At 39.5% G+C, this 14,115-nt stretch overlaps 1 pseudogene across 1 annotated transcript in view; it reads right to left on the bottom strand.

Moving 5' to 3' along the window:
* Positions 1–228: 228 nt before the first annotated feature.
* LOC122556204 (thioredoxin reductase-like selenoprotein T) overlaps positions 229–14,115 on the bottom strand; it is a 37,104-nt pseudogene continuing 23,217 nt past the window's right edge. The window contains exons 3-6 of the transcript XR_015759107.1: positions 10,541–10,667; positions 8,319–8,406; positions 5,691–5,846; positions 229–2,405 (exon numbers count right to left, since the gene is read on the bottom strand). The product of XR_015759107.1 is annotated as a thioredoxin reductase-like selenoprotein T (transcript). The remainder of the gene's footprint in view (positions 2,406–5,690; positions 5,847–8,318; positions 8,407–10,540; positions 10,668–14,115) is intronic.

Genomic DNA, 14,115 nt, shown 5'->3' with positions numbered 1-14,115 from the left:
GCTAAATATAAAACACACTAATTTACCTTGTGTTTGACTATCTCAGTAAGCAAGCATAATCATGGATTAATCAGTTTCTCAGTCTGAATTTGTGTTAATAGCAGGTTAGCTAGTACAGGGTAAAAAGCATCAGCTTTTTGATAGAGAAAGAACAAAAAAGAGAGACAAAGATAAATGTCACTTTTTCCCCCATTTACTTGTTTTAGAAAAAGCACTATAACTCAAGCATCTTGGTGAAATCAATGCCCTTGTGTTTCAAAAGCAGACTTTATTGAAAGGTTTGAGAAGAAATTTACGAAAGATGATATTGTGTAACTTGTTCTCAAAAGATGAGGATGCAGAACAAGATAAGAAAGATGGTTTAGGCAAGTCACAAATGTTGTTTCAGATAAAGCAAGGAGGAAAAAATTTCCAATTAAATTCAAAGAGCAACACAACACATGACTGTTCAAAATACACTCAACAAGATATTCTTACATCATGTGAATTCAAAGATTTAAAGTAATTCAAATCTTTAAGCAGTATGAGGAATAATGACACTTTTTTCTCATTTATGTATGGAACTATGGCTAAAGAGATTTTTTTACTAAAGGAAATGTATCAAATACTCTTTAAAAATAAAGTCCATTTTCTAATGAGTTTAAGATAGAACAGAATGCACAGATACATACAGTTTGAAATAATCCATATTGAAGAAATTATTATAGATCAAGAAAACTAAAGCTGTGAAAGTCACATGCTGGCAATCTCATCTTAAATCTTTCAGTGCTGTGACCAAGTACAAAATAATTCTTTTGAAAATCTGATACATTAAAATTGAAATTTTACTGCAAGAAGAGTAACTTTATGATTTGTGCTGATTTATTTTATGTTGTTTATCTTTGTTCCTCACCATTGGAACTCACTCATCACTCCCACCCACTCTCAAAAAAGTCATGGTGAGGAAGAGAAATCTGTTGAGAATTCATGGGAATGATTTTGAGGGCTGCCCACATTTTCTTTCCATCTATCCCTCAAAGTTTAGTAAGTGGTAACCAATAATTCACTGAATTGATATATTTTATGTGCTATTTGATATTGCAAATTGATACAGATAGAATGTTGCCCAGAAGTATTTTAACTATTTAATTGGGACAATGTGCATCACCTCTAATTTTAGCGCAGTGCACCCCACAAAGGTAGTTAGGGAATGTTGTGGGTGTTTACCCTTTCACCAAAACATAGCAGGCAAATGACGAGATTCACAAAAAACAAAATGAGACATCAGAAAATAAAACTTAGTAAAATTTTTCTTCCGGTAAACAAATAATCAAAGGCAGACAAGAAAATAAAATTTCAAAGCGCTGCAATGGCATTATCAAATTGAATTTTGGCCAAAAATGTTTACTCCATTTTATTTCAAACTAAATTTCAAAAGTGCTGGCCACGTGTGATTTCTTTTTGTTCCCCTTACAAATGAGCTCAATGGGCCAGTTTATAGTTGATCCAAAGTTGTCATGGACTCAATATGTATTCCAAATAGGTTTGAGACACTTGACCTCTGCATCATCTTTTGAATTCCAGTTTCATCTTTTCACTGCACAGTGTGTAAAATTTGGAATTTTCATTCTTATATGCTGGTTCTCCAATTCAAGGCCCAGAGATCATTTTTGTGGTTATATTATTCCATGCAAATCAGACATATTTAACCGGGCTTTTATGTAGCATTCCACCAGCACTCTCTTTTGCTACAAGGCTAGTTTCACCTCCTGAAGCAAGACTCTTTATGCATCAAGTCTTTTTTTAACAATATTGTATGAACTGAAATGGCCATTTTCTCAATCACGTGAAAAATAATATTCAGGCTACTTGGAAGCTCTAGAATAGGGCATAACAAAAAAAAAACTTTTTCCCTGTTGGCAAATATTTCAGTGTATGATTTCAAATTAACAATACTCCTACTAGGTACAAACATGTCAACCTTAATCTCCTACATAGTGTGGATTTGACAGGTTTACACCAGGGCTACAGGTTAAACGTGCCTGCATTTAAATTATAATTAAATTCTAAATTACAATATCAAACATAAAATTTATAGTATACCACTCATTTAAAACACAAAATAACAGAACTGTTATTTGCCATCTGTATTATTTCATTAAATGTCACCATAAAGTCATATTAAATTACATATAAAAAAGAAACTATGTTCATATTACAATTTGATATATGTGCAGTACACTACAAGGTGAACATGATCAGTGTATCTGAGCATTGAGGTCCTTTCCAGTTTTCAGAGGAGGTTTTCAAAGGACCGGTATGACTGATGGGGAGCATCCAGTCTGCACAAACAGTCAGTGCTGCTTTAAGCGCAGTCCTTCATAATCATCAGGCTTACCATTCTTAGAAAACATCCTCTAAAATACCTGCAAGACAAAAAAGGGAGAATAAGACATGAGAACATTATCTGGCATCATTCAACAATTAAAGGTGCAAAACTTCGTTACTCATTATCCATTCACCATAAAATACAAGAATGGTTTTAATACATTGAAAACTTTGATGATATTTTAATCGGTAGTTAGTAATTAAATTAGCTAAATATAACACATCTCTCATGCAGCTGCCTGTGGATAGCAGGCAATATGTCATCTTAGTTCAATTGGTTGCATGCCCATCAGAATCAAGGCCTTTGAAAAGGTGCCACACAGGAAGCTACTGAGTAAGATAAGGGGCCATGGTGTTGGAGGCAAAATGCTAGCATGGATAGAGGACTGGTTGTCTGGCAGAAAGCAAGGCTCCTTTCTCAGGGTGGCAGCTGGTAAGTGTTGTTCCGCAAGGCTCAGTGTTGGGACAATTTTTCACTTTATACATTAACGATCGAGATGAAGGAAGTTGATTGAGTTTTTTGAAGAAGTAACAAAGAGGATTAATGAGTGCAGAGCGGTAGATGTGATCTATATGCACTTCAGTAAGGCGTTCGACAAGGTTCCCCATGGGAGACTCGTGAACAAGATTAGATTTCATGGAATTCAGGGAGAACTCGCCAGGTGGATACAAGACAGGCTCAAAAGGTAGAAGACAGAGGGTGGTGGTGGAGAGTTGTTTTTCAGACTGGAGGCCTGTGACCAGTGGAGTGCCACAACAGTCGGTGCTGGGTCCACTACTTTTCATCATTTATATAAATGATTTGCGTGAGAGCGTAAGAGGTAGAAGCTAGTAAGTTTGCTGATGACACCAAAATTGGAGGTGTACTGGACAGCTAAGAAGGTTACCTCAGATTACAAAAGGATCTTGATCAGATGGGCCAATGGGCTGAGAAGTGGCAGATGGAGTTTAATTCAGATAAACGCGAGGTGCTGCATTTTGGGAAAGCAAATCTTAGCAGGACTTATACACATAATGGTAAGGTCCTAGGGAGTGTTGCTGAACAAAGAGACCTTGGAGTGCAGGTTCATAGCTCCTTGAAAGTGGAGTCGCAGGTAGATAGGATAGTGAAGGCAGCGTTTGGTATGCTTTCCTTTATTGGTCAGAGAATTGAGTACAGAGTTGGGAGGTCATGTTGCGGCTATACATGACATTGGTTAGGCCACTGTTGGAATACTGCGTGCAATTCTGGTCTCCTTTCTATCAGAAAGATGTTGTGAAACTTGAAAAGATTCAGAAAAGATTTACAAGGATGTTGCCAGGGTTGGAGGATTTGAGCTATAGGGAGAAGCGGAATAGGCTGGGGCTGTTTTCCCTGGAGCGTCGGAGGCTGAGGGGTGACCTTACAGAGGTTTATAAAATCATGAGGGGCGTGGATAGGATAAATAGACAAAGTCTTTTCCTTGGGGTGGTGGAGTCCAGAACTACAGGGCATAGGTTTAGGGTGAGAGGGGAAAGATATAAAAGACCGAAGGGCAACCTTTTCATTCGGGGGTGGTACGTGTATGGAATGAGCTACCAGAGGAAGTGCTGGAGGCTGGTACAATTGCAACACTTAAAAGGCAACTGGATTGGTATATGAATAGGAAGGCTTTGGAGGGATATGGGCCAGGTGGGACTGGATTGGGTTGGGATATCTGGTTGGGATGGACGAGTTGGACTGAAAGGTCTGTTTCCGTGCTGTACATCACTATGACTCTGACTCTATAACTTAGGGCGTTCTGGCTAAGTTTGCTGATGATACAAAGATAGATAGAGGGACAGATAGTATTGAGGAGCTGGGTGGCTGCAGAAGGATGTGGACAGGTTAGGAGAGTGAGCAAAGAAGTGGTAGATGGAGTATAATATGGGAAAGTGTGAGGTCACGCACCTTGGTAGGAAGAATAGAGGCATGGACCATTTTCTAAATGGGGAGAAACTCCAAAGTCTGAAGTGCGAAGAGACTTAGGAGTTCTTGTCCAGGATTTTCTCAAGGTAAACTTGCAGGTTGAGTCAGTAGTTAGGAAGGCAAATGCAATTATGACATTTATTTTGCGTGAACTTGAATATAAAAGCAGGGATGTACTTCTGAGGCTCAATAAGGCTCTGGTCAGGCTACATTTGGAGTATTGTGCATAGTTTTCGGCCCCAAATCTCAGGAAGGATGCAATGGCCTTTGAGCATGATCAGAAGAGATTCACAAGAATGGTCCCAGGAATGGTTTGGAGATGCCGGTATCGGACTAGGGTGTACAAAGTTAAAATCACACAACAGCAGGTTATAGTCCAACAGATTTAATTGGAAACACTACCTTTCAGAGCGCCGCTCCTTCATCAGATGGTTGTGGACTCCACAACCACCTGAAGGAGCAGCGCTCCGAAAGCTAGTACTTCCAATTAAACCTGCTGCTCTATAACCTGCTGTTGTGGGATTTTCAATTTGGTGCCAGGAATGAACAGCTTAACATATGAGGAATACTTGAGGACTCTGGGTCTGTACATTGCTGGACTTTTGAAGAATGAGAGGGAGATCAATTTACAGAATATTGAATGGTCTGGAAAGAGTGGATGTTGGGAAGATGTTTCCATTGGTAGGAGAGGCTTGGACCCAAGGGGACAGCCTTAGAGTAAAGGGAAGATCTTTTAGAACAGAGATAAGGATAAACTTCTTCAGCCAGAGTGTGTGGAATCTATGGAATTCACTGCCACAGAAGGTTCTGGAGACCAGGTCACTGAGTATATTTAAGACGGAAATAGATAGGTTCTTGATTGTAAGGGGGATCAAGGGTTACAAGGAGAAACTATTCAGCCATGATTGAATGGCAGAGCAGACTTGATGGGCTGAATAGCTTAATTTCTGCTGCTACGTCTTATGGTCTAATCGGAAATACCGCGTTTGGCAGTCACTTTTTAAAACCTGAACGCTAAATGACTATAAGCACAGTCTTTCAGACAAAACACAAAGTTTTCTGGCTAATCAGGAGAAACACAAGATTCATGGATTTTTCAAAACTGTTTGCCTCCACATCATGCCTGCTTAACCTGTTCCATTTACAGTCTTCTAATCACCTTCAAATGCTTCTGCTCAAATTCCAACATTTTTTTTTCCCTTCTAAAGCTATTTCTGTAACAGAGAATTGCTTCAGAATCAAGTTTGCAAATTTTTCAAGCAGTATAAATTAAACAAAGTTAACTAAGAAAACTATTTCTATAATAGTAAAATACTCTAAGACTGAAATGATTGATGAAAGGATAAAGGATCTTTCATTTGCTGAATAAAATTATACGTTTGAAAGGGATACTCACAAAAAAGGCTATTCAATGCCTTAAGATCTAGCTAAGATCGATGCAGTGGGATTGAATCCATGTGTACATTGAGCTTCATTTCATTGTCCAGAATTTGCACAAGCTGTTGCATGGATGGAAGATGGCCAGACTCTAGTTTGGACCATACTGGAACATCTAAAGAACAGTAGAATGAAAAGCTTCTTAAACATAAGTTACCAGTACTTTGGGTATGACTGTATGAGGAAGAGCTTCAAACTACACAAACAGAATTTACAACTCTCACATAAAAGCCACGTCATTATATTCCTGAATTTTTTAATTGTGGGATGAAATGGGAAAAGAAAGGTTTTTGAAACAAAAACTTGCTGAAGGATTACTTCATGTTTTTGAAAAGAAGTAACCTGACAGTCACCACAAACAATGTTTACACAGAAGCTAGGTGAAGTAGTAGACAAACAAGATGAGCTGGAGCTAACGGCGTGTACAAGTCAGCTGGCAACAAATAGCTGATTGCTTTGCGGACTAATGACCATTTACAGATGACAAACGCCTTCTGCCTGCAAGATAACTGAACAGCTCAGGGCTGCGATTAAGGCAGGGAGAAGCCATCAGATCTCCACCAGCTCAAGAGTTCTTACTGCTCTCCGCAGTAAAAGCCACTTTAAGCCTGAAGAAACCCAGTTTATATTTTACTTCAATTGCTATGAACTGTGACTTTCAATTAGTGAGTCAGAGATAAATTACAAGTGTGAACCAGTCAACATGTGCCTTCTGCTAAAAAGTAAAAGGATCAGAGAAGAAAGACAGGGAAGCCGAATTCTGATCAATACAAGAATGCTGTCAGATCTCATCAATAGGGACCACTGAACCACTTCCCTAATTTTTCCCTCCATCCATAGCACACGTTTTTCTTTCCTTGTGCACAGGTGAAATTTATAATCTGATTAGAGTATTTTAACCAGGTGAGTTATATTGTGACAGTACTTGAGTCCATTTACATGCAATAAGTAGCAATTCTTGTTAAATACAAAGTTAAAAATCACAACACCAGGTCATAGTCCAACAGGTTTATTTGGAAGCACTAGCATTCAGAGCACTGCTCCTTCATCAGGTGGTTGTGGAGTATAAGATCATAAGACACAAAATTCGTAGCCAAAGTTCACAGTGTGATGTGACTGAAATTATATATTGAAAAAGACCTGGATTTTTTTTTAACGCTCTCCTTTTAGAATGACCATGTTGGTTTCAGTTCTTTCATACGTAAATCGCAGAACTTTTTTGTTACATTCTCAAGTGAACATTAACAATTGGCGTCATGTCGGCCCAGATAATGCACTGAAGGTGTGAGGTGCCCTGTGTGAGGCTGTCTGGGCCACAAAATGCAGACTGATTGTAATGTAAAAAACGGATTTACAGAATCTTACATGGATTCATGCAGTTTTTGAGCAAAGAGGGTTACCTCAGATTATAACAGGATCTGGACCAGATGGGCCAATGGGCTGAGAAGTGGCAGATGGAGTTTAATTCAGATAAATGCAATGTGCTGCATTTTGGGAAAGCAAATTTTAGCAGGACTTATACACTTAATGGTAAAGTCCTAGGGAGTGTTGCTGAACAAAGAGACCTTGGAGTGCAGGTTCATAGCTCCTTGAAAGTGGAGTCGCAGGTAGATAGGATAGTGAAGGCAGGGTTTGGTATGCTTTCCTTTATTGGTCAGGGTATTGAGTACAGGAGTTGGGAGGTCATGTTGCGGCTGTACAGGACATTGGTTAGGCCACTGTTGGAATATTGCGTGCAATTCTGGTCTCCTTCCTATCGGAAAGATGCTGTGAAACTTGAAAGGGTTCAGTAAAGATTTACAAGGATGTTGCCAGGGTTGGAGGATCTGAGCTACAAGGAGAGGCTGAACAGGCTGGGGCTGTTTTCCCTGGAGCGTCGGAAGCTGAGGGGTGATCTTATAGAGGTTTACAAAATTATGAGGGGCATGGATAGGATAAATAGTCAAAGTCTTTTCCCTGGGGTCGGGGAGTCCAGAACTAGAGGGCATAGGTTTAGGGTGCGAGGGGAAAGATATAAAAGAGACCTAAGGGGCAACGTTTTCACGCAGAGGGTGGTATGTGTATGAAATGAGCTGCCAGAGGATGTGGTGGAGAATGGTACAATTGCAACATTTAAGAGGCATTTGGATGGGTATATGAATAGGAAGGGTTTGGAGGGATATTGGCCGGATGCTGGCAGGTGGGACTAGATTGGGTTGGGATATCTGGTTGGCATGGACGGGTCTGTCTCCATGCTGTACATCTTTATGACTCTAAACAAAAAGCCAATTAAATATAGTGAAAACATTAATGAAAACATTAGAGCAAAATAATTCAGTGATTTTTTTTTCTTCAGTTTGTTTATTTGCACGTTGCTGGAATTTTTAAAAATGGCATCAAAATGTGATATTAACTGACATCACATTTAATTTTCACATCATTTGGTAAATATAAAAACATTGTGTAACCTTGTTTATGTTCACCAAGTGTTATTTACTGATGCTTAAATTAGTTCACTAGTTTTTTTAAATTTACTGGACCAACATATTTCAATGGGACCACAAATGCAGTTGCTTAAAAGTGCAATAGTGTTAATCTTACGACTTACCATTTAATGTAATCTCAAATGCACCTGTAGACATACACTGATTTTCAATCATGTTGCTAAGGAAGAACACCATCATACATGCATAGATCTAAATAAAACAAATGCATCAGTTTTAATGTGAGGTTCTAACTGAAACACTTCCCAATGACCGTTAGATTGCATGGTTTTTCATATTTGGTCAATAGTTAATACCATCTGATATCAGATGTAAAATGGATGACAAAAAACACATCTAAAAGGAGGCCCCATTTATTTACTGGGAATGTTCATATTGCAGAAGGCAAATTAATACAGCAATAAGGAAAAGTAGGGCTTGGGGCAATCTAGAACAGGCTAATTAGAGCAGGTAAAAGCAAAAAAGGTTGGATGCTAGAAATCTGGAACAAAATCAGAAAATATTGGAGAAACTCAGTGGGTCTGGTGGCATCTCTGTACACAGAAACAGAGCTAACATTCTGACTTTGACATTACTTCTTCTGTAGCAGTACACAGGGTGAGGAAAGGCAGAGAACAATCAAACAAAAAATTTCAAAATACAGGACTGTATTTGATCATGCAAATTCATCAAAACCAGGGACATATCTGGACACAGAACTGTCTTGTAAATGAAATGCTCCAGGACAAGATTGTACATTGTTCTACAAACAATTTGGATCAGAATACACAAAGCATGGCTCGCAAGTTTGCGGATGAAACCAAAATTGGCGGCATAGTGGACAATGGAGACAGTTATCCAAGAGTTCAACAGAATCTTGATCAAATGGGCCAATGTGCCAAGCACTGACAGATGGAATTTAATTTAGATAAATTAGATAAATGTAAGGTACTGCATTTTGGTAAGATGAATAAGGGCAGGGGTTATACAATTAATAATAGAGCCCTGGGGAGTGTTGTTGAACAGGAACCTAGGAGTGCAGGTGCATGATTCCTTGCAAGTGACATTACAGGTAGACAGGGTGCTGAAGACAGCATTTAGCATGCTTGCCTTCAGTGGTCATAGCATTCAGGATGGGACATGTAGAAGACATTGAGTACTGTGTGCAATTCTATATAGGATGGTCACCCTAATATAAGAAGGATGTTATTATATTGGAAAGGTTGCAGAAAAGAATTAAAGATGCCACTGAGACTGGGAAGTTTGAATTTAAGGAGAGATTGGATAGGCAGGAATCTTTCTTCCCTGGAGCATAGGAGGTTGAAGGGTGACCTTAAGGAGGTTTATGAAATCATGAGAAGCACAGATAAGGTGAATATCAAAGGGTTTTTCCCCGATGGGAGGGGAGTTCAACACTAGAGGGTGTAATTTTAAGATAAGGGGTGAAAGATTTAAAAGGGACCTGAGGGGCAACTTTTTTTTAAAAAGAGGATACTTTATATGTGAAATGAATTGCCAGAGAAAGTGATAGATGCAAGGACAGTTTGAAAATATATTTGGACAGGTACATAAATAGAAAACATTTAGAGGGATACAGGTTAAATGCAGTCAAATGGGACTCGTTTAGTTTGGGTAACCGGATGGCATGGACGTGTTTTGTTCGGTTAATCGAATGATGGATACATTGTTGAGCCAAACATCAGAATCTTGCAATCTTGCTTGGTAATTGAAGTTCCTCTGTTGTTTGGGCATTTTTTTTCCCAAGGAAGAATGCCTATGCAGATGGCTCTATTGTTAGCCACCAACTGTGACAGCAAAGATCTTGAGAATGTATCGACCGCATGCACAACCTGATAGGGTGGTTGAGACAGAAAGCCTCACATTAAAAAAAAAACTTGGATATGGTACTGCAACCCATGGGCCGATAAACAAGAGGCAGAAAATGGGATTAAGACTGGATAGTCTTTTCAACTAGCACCAAGATGACCAATTGGTTGCCTCCTGTGCAGTGATGTTTCTACCTCAATGCTGCAACAATCATTGAGTCAAAGATCAGCACTTTCATTGTGAGTCAAAAACAATGTAGATTTTAACAGTGGTAAACACTTCACAATAAAAACTGGATGTATGATACCCGCTGCGACCACAGTGAGACAAATTCTGACAACTTCAGTTACACATCAATAAATCCCGATCAGCTATTAAATGGCTTTAGGTCAAAATTTAGCAAGTGGAGCATTTTTTTCAAAACATAAGCATAGCTTGCTGTTGCTGGAATTGTTTTTTCAAACACTGCATTTGAGGAGAAATTTTCCACTTGAGCACTTTTTTTCCTATAACTGGTTACCTTGTTCTGCTGACTCCAGTGCCAAATGCTAGGTGTTTCCATGCCCAAACTAGGAAAGGGGTCTTTACCAACTATAATTAGTCCTATTAAGACCAGCTTGAAGACTGATAGAAAGGATGCTACGTGTCTGTAAAACAAGACGACAAAACGAAGGGTGAAGTCAAATGCTTTGCCACATATTATATACAAATTAGGTCCGCATTCTAACTCTGTTCCTGCACATTACTACCAAACCCCTAAAACAGTACCAAAATCAATGGGCTGTAAATGACTGCTGGAACACAGGCATTTGGTCATTTCATTAAATTACTGGATTAATAAAATAACTGAAGAGAAGTTTATAGAAACGATGATTATTTGGCTCATCACTCCTCAACAGCCACATCAGCTCAGTGACAGTACCCTCAAATTGGAGTCAAAGTTATGGGTTTTTAGGCATATCACCCAAGCGGACATCATAGTACATTGAAGGTGAATGTGTGCTAGATTGTCAAAAATGCTGTCTTTTGGACAAGATGTTGAAGAGAAATCCTACCTGCTTGTTTAATTACGCACAGAAGATCCAATGGCACTGTTCAAAGTAGTGCATGCATGGCTAATAATATTCTGTATCAATATTTCATATTAACCAAGAAACTGATTAATTGCTTGCTTATTTAATTTACTGTCTTTAAAACTGTCCAACTTTGGCTTTCTTAGTCACTTCCATTAATCCTGAAGTAAGCAATTGGCTGTGAAGTGCTTTCCAACATCCCAAAGTGGTAATAAGGCTGCTTGATGTCCACCACAAATTTGTCAATTGAGCATTCAGGTCTATTTTAGGTATGACTAATGTGTTCCCTTTTGCTACCCTACATGCCATATTGTTACAATCCCAGCTGATATTACAACTGGAAAAGTCAGATCCCACATTGAAATTTAGCTCCATAGCTCACAAAATAAAACAAAGCATTGCTGATGCTGGAAATCTGAAATAAAAACAAACTGCTGGAGAAACCCAGCACGTCTGGCAACATTTGCAGATAGAATGCGAAGTTATTGATTTGAATTCAGTGGATTCTAACTGCTAAATCAGCTTTCTCTCCACGGATGCTGCCAGAATAGTTACGTTTCTCCAGCAATTTCTGTTTTTGTTCTATAGGTCATACTTTGTTGTTTTATTTGATGAGGTAATCCTTCACTGAAACACAAGCACAACATTGCAGATTATTAACATAAAAATAGTTCATTACACAAAGGAAATGATAAATAGAACAAATCAAGATATTCCATATTGATTTGGAGTCCACTGTTGGTGTAAATTGAACAGATAGACTGTAGAAATTGATGTGGACCCTGTTGGTGCTGCATACTCTGCACCATAATAAATTGGTCCTGAAACAAGCTAATCCACTGTAATAAAAACTGAGGCCTGGCAGCAAGTTGTACAAGACATTGATAAGGCCACATTTAGAGTACCGCTCACAATTCTGGTCTCCCTACTATAGGAAGGATGCTACTAAACTGCAAAACATGCAAAAAACATTTACAAAGGTGTTACTGAGACTGGAAAATTTGAATTTAAAGGAAAGACTAGAATAGCTGTTTCCCCGGATCGTAGGAGACTGAGACGTGACATCAGAGTTGAGTGTGTTGCTGGAAAAGCACAGCAGGTCAGGCAGCATCCAAGAAGCAGGAAAATCAATGTTTGGGCTGGAAGGGCTCTGGCCTGAAGCCTTGATTTTCCTGCTCCTCAGATGCTGCCTGACCTGCTGTGCTTTTCCAGCAACACACACTCAACTCTGATCTCTAGCATCTGCAGACCTCACTGTCTCCTGAAGGGTGACATCATACAGGCTTATAAGATCAAGAGGGGCATAGTTAAGGTGAATAGCTAAGGTCTTTTCCCCAGGATAGGGGAGTCCAAAATTAGAGGGCATAGATTTAAGATTTTTTTTGAGGGGGAGGGAAAGAGATCGACAGAGAGAGATACAGATACAGAGAGAGATACAGATACAGAGAGAGATACAGATACAGAGAGAGATACAGATACAGAGAGAGATACAGATACAGAGAGAGATACAGATACAGAGAGAGATACAGATACAGAGAGATACAGATACAGAGAGATACAGATACAGAGAGATACAGATACAGAGAGATACAGATACAGAGAGATACAGATACAGAGAGATACAGAGAGAGAGATAGAGAGATACAGAGAGAGAGATAGAGAGATACAGAGAGAGAGATAGAGAGATACAGAGAGAGAGATAGAGAGATACAGAGAGAGAGATAGAGAGATACAGAGATGGAGAGATACAGAGAGAGAGAGATACAGAGAGAGAGAGATACAGAGAGAGAGAGATACAGAGAGAGAGAGATACAGAGAGAGAGAGATACAGAGAGAGAGAGATACAGAGAGAGAGAGATACAGAGAGAGAGAGATACAGAGAGAGAGAGATACAGAGAGAGAGAGATACAGAGAGAGAGAGATACAGAGAGAGAGAGATACAGAGAGAGAGAGATACAGAGAGAGAGAGATACAGAGAGAGAGAGATACAGAGAGATACAGAGAGAGAGAGATACAGAGAGATACAGAGAGAGAGAGATACAGAGAGAGAGAGATACAGAGAGAGAGAGATACAGAGAGAGAGAGATACAGAGAGAGAGAGATACAGAGAGAGAGAGATACAGAGAGAGAGAGATACAGAGAGAGAGAGATACAGAGAGAGAGAGATACAGAGAGAGAGAGATACAGAGAGAGAGAGATACAGAGAGAGAGAGATACAGAGAGAGAGAGATACAGAGAGAGAGAGATACAGAGAGAGAGAGATACAGAGAGAGAGAGATACAGAGAGAGAGAGATACAGAGAGAGAGAGATACAGAGAGAGAGAGATAGATACAGAGAGCGAGAGAGAGCGAGAGATACAGAGAGCGAGAGAGAGAGAGATACAGAGAGCGAGAGAGATAGAGCGATAGAGAGAGAGAGAGAGAGAGAGAGAGAGAGAGAGAGAGATAGAGAGAGAGAGAGAGAGAGAGAGAGAGAGAGAGTGAGTGAGTGAGTGAGTGAGTGAGTGAGTGAGTGAGTGAGTGAGTGTGAGTGAGTGAGAGAGAGAGGTAGACAGACAGACAGACAGACACAGACAGATAGATGAGTCATGTAAAAGGTACCCAAGAGGCAACATTATCACACAGATGATGGCGACTGTTTGGAACGAACTGCAGAGGAAGTGGTAGAGGCGAATATAATTCCAACATTTAAAAGACACTTTGACAGGTACTTGGATAGGAAAGCTTTAGAGGGATATGGGTCAAATGCAGACAACTGGGACTACTTCTGTTCAGGAAATCAGGTCAGCATGGAAGAGTTGGGCCAAACAGCTTGTTTCTGTGCTGTGTGCTTCTGACTTTACCAAGTGGCATAGTCAGTCAAAATCCTTCACTATATCCTGTCACCATTGATTGTTCAAAAAAGTGAACTATCACCAATTAGTAGAATTAATTTCTCAACAAATTACCTTCCAATGGTGAAGCTTGGCAGTTATATTCAAAACTCCAGAAGTCTCTACATTAATATTTCAAAGACAGGTGC

This window comes from Chiloscyllium plagiosum, unplaced genomic scaffold (assembly GCF_037043375.1).
Source record: "Chiloscyllium plagiosum isolate Xiang-an unplaced genomic scaffold, Cpla_swu_hap1 HiC_scaffold_13, whole genome shotgun sequence".
Classification (NCBI taxonomy): Eukaryota; Metazoa; Chordata; class Chondrichthyes; order Orectolobiformes; family Hemiscylliidae; genus Chiloscyllium; species Chiloscyllium plagiosum.
This window is presented reverse-complemented; position numbering and strand designations above follow the sequence as displayed.